This window comes from Camellia sinensis, chromosome 3 (assembly GCF_055761805.1).
Source record: "Camellia sinensis isolate YWXY chromosome 3, ASM5576180v1, whole genome shotgun sequence".
NCBI lineage: Eukaryota > Viridiplantae > Streptophyta > Magnoliopsida > Ericales > Theaceae > Camellia > Camellia sinensis.
Window position 1 is genome coordinate 202,131,481 of NC_138963.1, and position 11,946 is coordinate 202,143,426.

The following is an 11,946-nucleotide window of genomic DNA, read 5'->3' on the forward strand; positions in this document are numbered from 1 at the left end:
ATTGCCAAGACTCAAAATAGCTCCCTTAATTGTTAGAACATGGTCTAAAAATCATGCTAATAGGAGCCATAATATATTCCCATTTAAATATGATTTAGATCATTAATCTTGAACTTATAAGCATACTCAATTCCAAAGTATTTCCCTCTTCTACACACACTCACACAACACACACACACACACACACACACACACACACACACACATGCAACCATTATTTATATAGATGAGTTCAAGCTTGAAAATTGAGGAAATAGGACATGACTTCCTACTAGATAGCTCGAGTGGAACCAAGATAAATAGATGATGAGATTATCATGCCAACTACCCAACACATACATCCAAGATTTTCATTACAACTTTAAATCACACAATCAACAAGGAATTCCTACTCTAAAGCAAGGAGAGGGGTGGACCTAAGTGGGTTAACTCACCTTAAGCTCAATACTCTTGAATTCTTCTCGATTCTCTAATCTTTGTTCTTGAAGAATTCTCCTCTTCCTTTCAAGCCCTTTTTCTTCTCTAACTTTCTTCTCTCAGGAGATATTTTGAGGTAACAGATGAGTTCTAAGTCCATTGTTCCAATAGACACACACATATATATATATATATAAAGGTGAATAGGACGAAAGTCTATTAGTTTAATCATCCCAAATCAAATTTCTACAAAAATGCTCATTAGTACTTAAAAATTATGCTGGTCACAAATATAGAATCAATTTCAGGTAATTAAGCCTCTAAGGCCTCCAATTTCTGATTCAAACATTATAATTGCAACAAATATTACTCTCATTAAACAGATATGAACTTATTATCATAAGATTCACTCAATTTAAATTAGTTTTAGATGCAATTTCACAGCAAGCACGTAAATGCACAAAATAGGGAACTGAAAGAATACCAGAAAACATGTATGAGGGTCAGGTTATTACATTTACATTGTTATGTAATGTGATGCAATGCATAGACTGCATAAATGTAACACTTTTTCAACAAAAATAGTTGTTTCATTTCATCATATCATCTTTTGCGAAAGTACATGGTTTTGAAGAAAATGAAATATGCCTGACGCTGTACAATGTGCTTAAACTACTAGTAAAAAGAAAAATAAAGCAAAAAAAAGAAAAGCAACAAAATGTCTGGGTCGACACCAGTTGCCTCAAGTGCGGAAGTCCGTCTTGGTCCTCTTCCTAGACGAAGGTCCAGGATCTCCACCGCCAGAGTCTGAATCTGAGCCATCCCGAGCCTCATCCTGAGATGATGCTGCCTCCTCATCAGACTCATCATCTGGGGTAGGCTCACGTGAACTGCTCTGAGCACGAGCACGCCTATGTCTGCCTCGACTATGGATCGTCATCCCCCGTCTGGCTCCCCCTGCTGCTCTGGCAGGCGCTGAAGGTCCTGTTGAAGCACCTCCTGAGGTCGATATCTAGAATGGGGCCTGAAAAGAACAATTGGCAAACGCATCTATTATACTATGCAAAGTCGAGTATGAACACCGAATACAGTGTGTGAATGCTGTGAGCAGTGTATGAATGCTGAGTGTAGTGTATGAATGCTATGAGTACCGTATCAATGCCGTGAGCAATATGTGAGTTACAGTGTATCAGTGCCGTGAGTGGTATATGGGTGCAGTGTATCAAGTGTCGTATTGATAATGTGATGTATCAGATCAGCATGGAACAAATGTGCAAAGTTCTGGGACTGAGGTTGAAAGAACTCACCGGGATACCATAGATGGTCAGTAGGTCTATGATCCTCTGCAGCATCCCCATCACCAGGTCGTCAGCTCCAGAGACTGACTAGTGTACTCAATGGAAGCCTGCAAAAGTGTTGAATTCATTAGTATTTTGTGGGATATCAAATGAAATGAAATGACTGTACAGAATGAAAAGTATAGCAGCACATACCGGGGTCGAGCCGCGAACTCCGACAAGCTCATGATCAGCCGGAGGAGGAGCGATGGGTGTCTGATAAGTCTCCCCACCCTGTCCTCGGCATGTCATGGTGGTGGGCAGCTCTGGCCACCTGACACCCTGTCCCCTCCGGGACCCACTCCTATCACGGGCCTGAGTCACCCTCGATGCTCCCACTCCTTTCGCTGGGGCTGCAGGCCTCTCCCTCTCAACTCGGCGAGCACCAATCAGAGGCCGCATGAGATAAGCCTGGATGAACTCGGTGTAGTTGCCCTCGTCTCTGAAGAATTCAGAGTCCTAGGTGATCGTATAATCCATCATCTCCTCCAGGGTGTACCTCTCGGTAGCCCTCGTATGGGTAGGAGGTGGCCTCGGGACTATCTGCTCTGGTAGGTCGAGGGTCTGACGTAGAAAGCGCTCTCCAAAATACCATGTCTGACCGACCAGACCCTCCAGCAAAATCCGAAACCGGGCAGTCTCCTGAGCACCTGCATACTGGTCTCTGACGGCCTCCGGCAACGCAGCCCAAGGCTGCCAGGTAATCTGCAAATAACAAGATATACAGTTTACTATCTATTATTAAAAGTACGATGCAAAGCGAAGCTTAAATAAACTGTAATGTTTGAAATACCTCTGCGGTGGTAATGCTATCGAAGTATCTACGGAAGAATAGGAAAGACTCCCGCGGCCTCCGCTCACACCTTACATCGTATCGATGAGAGTATGGGACAGTGGGGGACATCTCTACATCCGGCAGTGGGGAAAGCCTCGGAAAGTAGGCATACACCCACAACTACAGAGTGAAACAGGGTAAGAATGAGTATATTTTATCAGTAAGGCAGTGTGCAGATAAAGCAGAAATCAGAGATGGTGTGCAGTGTATTGTGCAGTGTGTGTGGTGTACAGATAATGTAAAGCAGAATTAAAAAATAGAAAGGGAAGGTGTACCTCCCAGGCTCGCCAGTAGCCTCCAAGCAGATGTCCACTGCGGCGAGAGGATGAACTCATATATCCGTAAAGTGTGGCCAAGCTTGTGCCACCCCAGTCGTAGCGTCAAATCCTGGTCACGTCCACCAGTGTGCTCAACAAATAAAGGGCTGTAGTGTTCGCCCGGTCGGTGAAGAGGGTGGTCTCCAACAAGAACATGATGAAGCCTCGAGCATACTGCTCCACCTTCTCACGGGTCGTGGGCGCCTTAATCCGAAACTGGTCCTCGAACCAAGAATACCTCACGAACCCTGGCTGGGAGAGAGGCGGCCAAGTGCCAAGCAAGTAGATCTGGGCAGCGTCCCACTCGCCCATGTCGGTGTCAAAGGGAATCGAATCACCCTCTACCCTGATGCCGGTGAGCATCGAGAAGTCGAAGGGAGTCATCGTCATCTCCTCTGCAGCGGAAAGGTGAAAGGAATCGGTGGTGTCCCACCACCTCTCCACCAAAGCACCAAGAAGGGGCCTACTCGTAGTGAGGCGTGAGAGTCCCACGCAGAAGACGCAGAAGCCAGCCTAATCGACGATGTGGTGAACCGTGTCAGGCAACTCATGGGAATCTTCCTGTGTTCAAGACAAACAGTTGCGAAGTAATGTTAGAAATACAGTGTTTGAATGCGTTCAGAATTTATAAAATGCAGTGTGTGTGCATGTATTCGAGTTCAAACAGATATCGGGTGTGGGTGTGCTCACGGTGAACTAAGCATGTGATGTGTCAGTGTGTTTGGGTTATTCAGTTAAAGAACATAATTGGCTATTTGAGATACAATCTACATTGCAGAAAGTAAAAAAAGGGAAGAATGTACCTCAGCAGCGCCGTAGGAAAGGTGCAACTCCAGCTCGCGTAGTAGGAGCTCCAATGGCGCACCTCGCGCGTAGCTCCTGAACTGACGGATGCTATCAAGAGGCAGTTTGTGTATCGCCGGCCGGTATGTCTGTGAGAACCCGAATATAAAAATTAAGTAAATAATTACATAATAATTTTACAAATCTCAAATATTTTATTATGAATCTTTAAGTGCAAATTAAATATTATTGGAGGATCTTTTAATTAATTTTAAACCTAAAATAAATTTATGGTGAAAGTCATTGATTGAGAAGCAAGATTTATTATTAAAAAAAAAAATAGAGAAGAGGGTGTGACTTGAACTCTAGACCACAAAATTAATAAGTTAGACTCTTACCATTTGAATTGCATGTAACTTATATATGTATTTTGTATATTTATCTATCTATTTGACCTAAGTGTGCCCACCACTAGTATAAAATAAAATAAACACAAACCCTAACTCTTGTTATAATTGTTTTCCACAACACTAGCAGCCCTAGCAGCCCTAGCAGCCGTGGGTTTATGAAGAAAAGAGAGGGGTTTTTCAATCATCAAGATTATTGTTGTAGCCGAGAAGGAGAGCTTTGGGTGTGTTGTGCTGTGTGGCTTCCTAGGTTTTCTTCTCTTCTTTCTTTGTTCTTTATCCTAATAATATTGTTATTTAATTCATTGATGGAGAGATTGTAGGTGTATGTATTTTGTGTATATATATATGCTGTTAAGAAATCTAAGGAGTTAAATTCATGTATAAAGAATCGGTGTAAATCTTAGTCCAAAAATTCTGCACATAATCGCTAACTTTAAAAATCAAGAAACCATATCAAACGGATGAATTTTAATCTGAAATTTTTTACAGTAGATCAATTACACATTGAATTGCATATCTGAATTTTTTCATAATTTTTGGGAGTCGAAATCCATATAAATTGAGGTATTCAAATCTGTCCAGGAAACCAGTCCGAAACAGTAAATTCGGGATTGTTGTTCTCTTTGGGTATAAATCCAAAAATTATCAAATTAGTGTCATTAGAACCGGTTACGAGACTAGTTTCGTATGTTTTTGGTCTTGCATTGATTGCTCGTGTATATTAAGAGAACCGTCAATTTCTTTAAAGTGCTGCAGAAAACAACCTGTTTGGATATAATGAATTGTAGAAAATTATTTTGATAAGCAAATCAAGTGAAACCAATTGGGTTTGAAACTTAGGATATATTAGATCATATCTGGAGGTTATTGGAATTTTTCGAATAGCGTGGAGTGGGTTTTGTAATTTTCAAAGTTAGCGAATAGATTGGGAAAACTTGTTTAAAACACTGTTTCATCTTAAAGTTATTTTTAGTTAAGTTTCGATCGGAATCTATGTCTTGGGTGATTTTAGACCTTGAAGAATATGAACTTAGGTAATATTTAAGAGTAACGGTGAGTTGGGTTGAGCCGTGTTAGTGCGCTTTAGTTTGAGGTTACTTAGTTTCTATTTTTTTTTAGTATTTTTAAATTAGTTGTGACGCGTAGTTTTTATACTTGGTTCAGGCCACTAGTTGGACTTTTACACTCTATTCGAGGATTATATTATTGCGTTTCAGGTGAGTAGTTTCATGCTACATATTTTTATAAATATTCCCCTACCCTGAACTGTTGGAAAAATTAAATTGTTGTTTCATGATTAAACTGTTTTGATAAATTATTATATTCTCAATTGAATCAAATTATTTCTGAAACATGTGTGAACTTGGCATACTGTAAACTATTTGTTTTGGTCTCATGTTTATAATGATGAACTACCATGTTTTGCGAAACTGATGTGTATTGATTATTGGGACCATGTGTGTATTTAGTCCAGGGAAATTATCCCACTGTGTGTGGTGACTCTGGCCACTAGGGAACAGATCTGGGTTGGGCCGTGATGACTCTAGTGCTCAACGATTGTAAGGAACAGACCTTTAAAAACAACTAGGTGACCTTCAATCGGATCGTCTTTGAGAAAAGGCCCAGGTGTCACCCTGAGGATGACTCTTAGTTCGGTATTGGATCCAACGGGGCTTATAGCCTGAGAAATGTGTGGCAGATTATTTGTTTTTATTGGTACCCAGAAAATTATTGGTGTTCATGTCATAATCTGTTTTAAGTGAAAAATGTCGTTTATCATGTTCTTGCGAGACATGAGTATTTCAAGTGTTGAATTGTGGAACCTTCTTTTTGAAATAGATTGTATTTACCAAACTGTATGCCAATCTAGTTTCTGTGATATATATCTTATTTTGGAATTGAACCCTGTTTTCAAAACTGTATTTACTATCCATGTTGCTACTCACTGAGCTATCAGCTGACTTAGTTGTTTACCATTTCCAGGTGTTAGAAGGACTTAGAGTGGACTCATGGCGTAGCGGGGACTCAATTGCATGGACCTCTAGGGCATTCCTTTAGTTTAGAGTGTTATGTCAAGTTTGTGCATATTTATATTTATTCTTATCGAAGTTCATTTAGGATTATTTTTGATATGTGGGTTGTTTATATCCCATAAGTTTGGATGGCTTTTGATTACGGTTGATTTTGCCGTTTATAATTGTGGCATGTCTGGATTGAGTTTTGGTTATTTATTATTGGACTATTGTTCAGTTGTTCAATGTGATTGGATTCGTGTTTAGGCTTACGTGTGCCTTGGACTAAGTCCCTGTGGTCCACGGCCGGTCATGCCCGGATTTGGGGTGTGACAATTGTGGTATCAGAGCTGTAGATTTATCGAGTTACATATCTTGCATTTCATCATTTAGACGAGGTCCGAGTCCTTCTAGTCCTTAGTAGTGTTTGGTTAAGTTAGTTTTGTTTAAACTTGTGTTGAATCTTTCTTGATTTCAGTTTGAGGTTAAGCGTTGGTACCTAGATATTTACACGGATTTTTGATTCTTTGTGAGCCTTTGATGTTTGTATTACCGTGTGTAATCCATTAGGAGAAACAGTAGTGTTGAGAGATGTCTGTAGATCTTGTCAGATAAAGATGGATGGTAGGATTTTTCTAGTGGATTTGATTTCTTTAGAGATGAAGGATTTTGATGTGATTTTGGAGATGGATTTGTTGACAAAGCATCATGCTTTTATTGATTGTTTTATAATGGGAGTAGTTTTTGCTATGCTGGGAGAACTTGAGTTTTTCTTCCAGGGGGATAGGAAAGGGTCTTCTATCTGTTTTACTTCTTCCTTTTAGGCTAATCGAATGTTAAGTAAATGGTGTAATGATTATTTAGCTTGTGTGGTGAGTATTGAACTGTCAGAATAGAAGTTAGAGGAGTTGCCTGTAGTGAGTGATTGTGTTGATGTTTTTCCAAAGGATCTACCTGGACTTCCTCTAGATCGCGAGGTAGAATTTTTCATTAACTTGGTCCCAACACAACACTTATTTCTAAAGTCCCCTATATAATGGCACCATTGGAGTTGAGGGAGTTTCAAACTTAGTTATAGAAGTTGTTAGAGAAATGTTTTATTAAGCCTAGTGTTTCAACTTGGGGAGCACATGTGTTGTTTGTGAAGAAGAATGATGGGTCTATGAGGTTGTGTATTGATTGTTGAGAACCAAACAAAGTCACAGTGAAGAATATGTATCCTTTGCCACGTATTGTTGACATATTTGACCAATTGTAGGGAGTTCAAGTATTCTCTAAGATTGACTTGAGGTTAGGCTATCACCAGTTGAAAGTAAAGAATGAGGATGTTCCTAAGACTGCTTTTAGAACCCGTTATAAGCATTATGAGTTCTTGGTGATACCTTTTGGTCTCACAAATGCACCAGCCACATTCATGGATTTAATGAACTGAGTATTTAAACCCCAACTGGATAAAATTTGTGGTAGTGTTTATTGATGATATCCTAATTTATTCGAGGAGTAAAGAGGAGCATGAGCAGTATTTGAGGGTAGTATTTTAGATCCTTAGAGAGAAGAGACTGTATGCAAAATTTAAGAAGTGTGAATTCTGGTTGAGCAGTGTATCCTTTTTGAGCTATGTAGTGAGTAAAGATGGGGTATCTATGGATAGCACGAAGGTGATAGCAATTATTGATTGGCTGCAACCTATTTCTGTGACAGAGGTACGTAGCTTTCTAGGGCTTGCTGGATATTATAGACAGTTTGTGGAAGGATTCTGCTGTATTGCTTTGCCATTTATAAACCTCACTAGGAAAGAGGTAAAGTTTGAGTGGAATGATGATTGTGAGTGTAGCTTCTAAGAGTTTAAACAAACGTTGATATTAGCTCCAATCCTTGCCTTACCTACAGATGGAGGTGGTTTTGTGATTTATAGTGATGCTTCACGACAGGGTTTAGGATGTGTGCTCATGCAGCATGGGAAGGTGATTGCTTATGCGTCACGACAGTTGAAAGTACATGAGAGAAACTATCCTACGCACGACTTAGAGTTAGCAGCAGTGATTTTTGCTCTTAAGATCTAGCGACATTATTTGTATGGAGAGTCATGTGAGATTTACACTGATCATAAGAGTTTGAAGTATATTTTCACACAGAAGGAACTAAATTTGAGGCAAAGAAGATGGCTTGAGTTACTAAAAGATTTCGGTGTAAACGTTTTGTATCATCCAGGGAAGGAAATGTAGTGGCAGATGCCTTGAGTAGGAAGGTCGCAATTGGAGATACAGCTGCTTTGTGTATTAAGAGTTGTTTTGCGGAAGACATGAGACGTTTGAGGCTTGAGGTTGTTACGCCTGGTGATAGGGCTTATTGTAGTCAATTGACAGTTCAGCCAACCTTTAGAGAACGGATTCGTTTAGCACAGGAGATTGACCACCAGTGTGAGTGTATTAAAGGAGAGATGGCAGAGGGTAAGAATGTAGACTTTGTGGTTAGTGATGACGGGTTGCTTAGATTCCGTAGCCGAATTTGTGTTTCTGTAGGTTGTGATTTGAGGAAGGAGATTATGGCAGAGGCACATAGTTCTAGTTATAGTTATAGCATTCATCTTGGAAGTACTAAGATGTATCGGGATCTTTATGAACATTTTTGGTGGAATGGTATAAAGGGAGATATTGCAGAATTTGTGGCTCAGTGTTTGGTGTGTTAACAAGTTAAAGTATAATATTAGAAACCTGCGGGGAAACTACAACCCTTACCTATACCAGAGTGGAAGTGTGATCATGATACCATGGACTTTGTGTGTGGTTTACCTTGTACTAGTAGTAATCACGATGCAGTTTGGGTTGTTGTTGATAGATTAACCAAGCCAGAACATTTTATTGCAGTTCGGATGAACTATTCTCTAGCTCGATTTGCACAGTTTTATGTGAATGAGATTGTTAGATTGCATGGTGCACCTGTGTCAATAGTGTCAGATCGGGATCCTCGTTTTGTGTCTAAGTTTTGGGGTGCGTTACAGTCAGTTATGGGTACTTGGTTAAATTTTAGTTCAGCTTATCACCCTTAGACAGATGGGGTATTGGAGAGGACTATTCAAATCCTTCAGGATATGTTGAGGGCTTATGCTTCGGAGTGGAGAGGTAATTGGGATGATTATTTGCCGCTCATGGAGTTTGCGTATAATAATAGTTATCATTCTAGTTTGGGAGTAACGCCTTATGAGGCTTTGTATGTGAGGAAGTATAGGTCTCATTTGTGCTGGTATGAGGTTGGTAAGAGGCAAATGTTGGGACTTGATTTGGTGGAGGATGCTACACAGAAAATTATCACCATTAGAGAGAGATTATTGACTGCTCAGAGTAAACAAAAAAGTTATGTTGATCATCGTAGGAGAGATTTAGAGTTTCATGTGGGGGATATGGTATTCTTGAAAGTATCACCATGGAAAGGAGTCATCAGGTTTGGAAAGGAAGGAAAGTTGAGTTCTAGATACATTGGACCATTTGAGGTATTAGAGAAGGTTAGTGAGGTTGTGTACCGTGTTGTTTTACCCCCTAGGTTGGCAGGAGTGCATAATGTGTTTCACGTGTCTATGCTGAGGAAATATGTGCACAGTCCGTCGTATGTGATAGATTATGAGCCGCTTCAAATTAGAAAGGATTTTTTCGTATGAGGAGATACCTGTTCAGATTTTGGATTCGAAAGAGAAAAGGTTGCGTACAAAGGTCATTAAATTGGTTAAGGTACTGTGGCGTAATCATCTAGTTGAAGAGGCGACTTGGGAATGCGAGGACAAGATGCGCGAGAAGTACCCACATCTATTCTCATGATTTACTCAGGTTAGTTTCGAGGACGAAACTTTTTTTTAGTGGGGGAGAATGTGAGAACCCGAATATAAAAATTAAGTAAATAATTACATAATAATTTTACAAATCTCAAATATTTTATTATGAATCTTTAAGTGCAAATTAAATATTATTGGAGGATCTTTTAATTAATTTTAAACCTAAAATAAATTTATGGTGAAAGTCATTGATTGAGAAGCAAGATTTATTATTTAAAAAAAAATAGAGAAGAGGGTGTGACTTGAACTCTAGACCACAAAATTAATAAGTTAGACTCTTACCATTTGAATTGCATGTAACTTATATATGTATTTTGTATATTTATCTATCTATTTGACCTAAGTGTGCCCACCACTAGTATAAAATAAAATAAACACAAACCCTAACTCTTGTTATAATTGTTTTCCACAACACTAGCAGCCCTAGCAGCCCTAGCAGCCGTGGGTTTATGAAGAAAAGAGAGGGGTTTTTCAATCATCAAGATTATTGTTGTAGCCAAGAAGGAGAGCTTTGGGTGTGTTGTGCTGTGTGGCTTCCTAGGTTTTCTTCTCTTCTTTCTTTGTTCTTTATCCTAATAATATTGTTATTTAATTCATTGATGGAGAGATTGTAGGTGTATGTATTTTGTGTATATATATATGCTGTTAAGAAATCTAAGGAGTTAAATTCATGTATAAAGAATCGGTGTAAATCTTAGTCCAAAAATTCTGCACATAATCGCTAACTTTAAAAATCAAGAAACCATATCAAACGGATGAATTTTAATCTGAAATTTTTTACAGTAGATCAATTACACATTGAATTGCATATCTGGATTTTTTCATAATTTTTGGGAGTCGAAATCCATATAAATTGAGGTATTCAAATCTGTCCAGGAAACCAGTCCGAAACAGTAAATTCGGGATTGTTGTTCTCTTTGGGTATAAATCCAAAAATTATCAAATTAGTGTCATTAGAACCGGTTACGAGACTAGTTTCGTATGTTTTTGGCCTTGCATTGATTGCTCATGTATATTAAGAGAACCGTCAATTTCTTTAAAGTGCTGCAGAAAACAACCTGTTTGGATATAATGAATTGTAGAAAATTATTTTGATAAGCAAATCAAGTGAAACCAATTGGGTTTGAAACTTAGGATATATTAGATCATATCTGGAGGTTATTGGAATTTTTCGAATAGCGTGGAGTGGGTTTTGTAATTTTCAAAGTTAGCGAATAGATTGGGAAAACTTGTTTAAAACACTGTTTCATCTTAAAGTTATTTTTAGTTAAGTTTCGATCGGAATCTATGTCTTGGGTGATTTTAGACCTTGAAGAATATGAACTTAGGTAATATTTAAGAGTAACGGTGAGTTGGGTTGAGCCGTGTTAGTGCGCTTTAGTTTGAGGTTACTTAGTTCCTATTTTTTTTTAGTATTTTTAAATTAGTTGTGACGCGTAGTTTTTATACTTGGTTCAGGCCACTAGTTGGACTTTTACACTCTATTCGAGGATTATATTATTTCGTTTCAGGTGAGTAGTTTCATGCTACATATTTTTATAAATGTTCCCCTACCCTGAACTGTTGGAAAAATTAAATTGTTCTTTCATGATTAAACTGTTTTGATAAATTATTATATTTTCAATTGAATCAAATTATTTCTGAAACATGTGTGAACTTGGCATACTGTAAACTATTTGTTTTGGTCTCATGTTTATAATGATGAACTACAATGTTTTGCGAAACTGATGTGTATTGATTATTAGGACCATGTGTGTATTTAGTCCAGGGAAATTATTCCACTGTGTGTGGTGACTCTGGCCACTAGGGAACAGATCCGGGTTGGGCCGTGATGACTCTAGTGCTCAACGATTGTAAGGAACAGACCTTTAAAAACAACTAGGTGACCTTCAATCAGATCGTCTTTGAGAAAAGGCCCAGGTGCCACCCTGAGGATGACTCTTAGTTCGGTATTGGATCCAACGGGGCTTATAGCCTGAGAAATATGTGGCAGATTATTTGTTTTTATT

At 38.8% G+C, this 11,946-nt stretch overlaps 1 long non-coding RNA gene across 1 annotated transcript; it reads left to right on the forward strand.

The window, feature by feature from the left end:
• The first annotated feature begins 5,204 nt into the window (after window positions 1-5,204).
• Window positions 5,205-6,348, forward strand: LOC145821251 (uncharacterized). The gene is made up of 2 exons (XR_014363275.1): window positions 5,205-5,316; window positions 6,083-6,348. It is a non-coding gene; the product is annotated as an uncharacterized LOC145821251 (long non-coding RNA).
• The last annotated feature ends 5,598 nt before the right edge of the window (window positions 6,349-11,946 follow it).